Source organism: Anabrus simplex, chromosome 2 (genome assembly GCF_040414725.1).
Source record: "Anabrus simplex isolate iqAnaSimp1 chromosome 2, ASM4041472v1, whole genome shotgun sequence".
Classification (NCBI taxonomy): Eukaryota; Metazoa; Arthropoda; class Insecta; order Orthoptera; family Tettigoniidae; genus Anabrus; species Anabrus simplex.
This window is the reverse complement of record NC_090266.1, coordinates 116,384,070-116,384,729: the sequence shown is the minus strand read 5'-3', so window position 1 is coordinate 116,384,729 and position 660 is coordinate 116,384,070.

Genomic DNA, 660 nt, shown 5'->3' with positions numbered 1-660 from the left:
ACAATCTCAATGACATAATCGAAATCCGATAAACTTGCGTGAACATTTCTAAATAAGACGTAGCATCACGTCACGCGCACGTTCACGTTCCGAGTAGGACTGTGAGGTCTGTGGCTAAGCATAAGATCAACAGTAACGTAAGCCTTAAAAATAAATAATACTATTTGTATGAACGTTCTTCGAATTATGTATATTTTAAGAGACGTCGAGATATAGAAAATTTCTCATATCTAATTTCTTGAATGTCAAGCAATATGCCTGAAGATGTCGTTACGCTGACCTCGTGGCACTGCAGTATTTGTAGGCCATCTGGTGCGACAGCAGTCATCTTTTTCACCACGGGTTTGTTGGTTGTTCCTTGTTTTATGATTTCGACGACTCTCGCCGGAATCCAATGACGTAGTGAAGTCTCAATTAAACATCTTAAATGCTATCGACCTTAGCTGGTATCGAACCCACTAACTTGGTAACTACTAATTGAATGCACCAGTGAGTTCAGTTCATGTAAACCTTCCTGCTGTGCTTCCTTTTTTATGATTTTGCTTTACGTCGCATCAAGCCGGCCCCGCGGTATAGGGGTAGCGTGCCTGCCTCTTACCCGGAGGCCCCAGGTTCGATTTCCTGCCAGGTCAGGGATTTTTACCTGGATCTGAGGGCTGG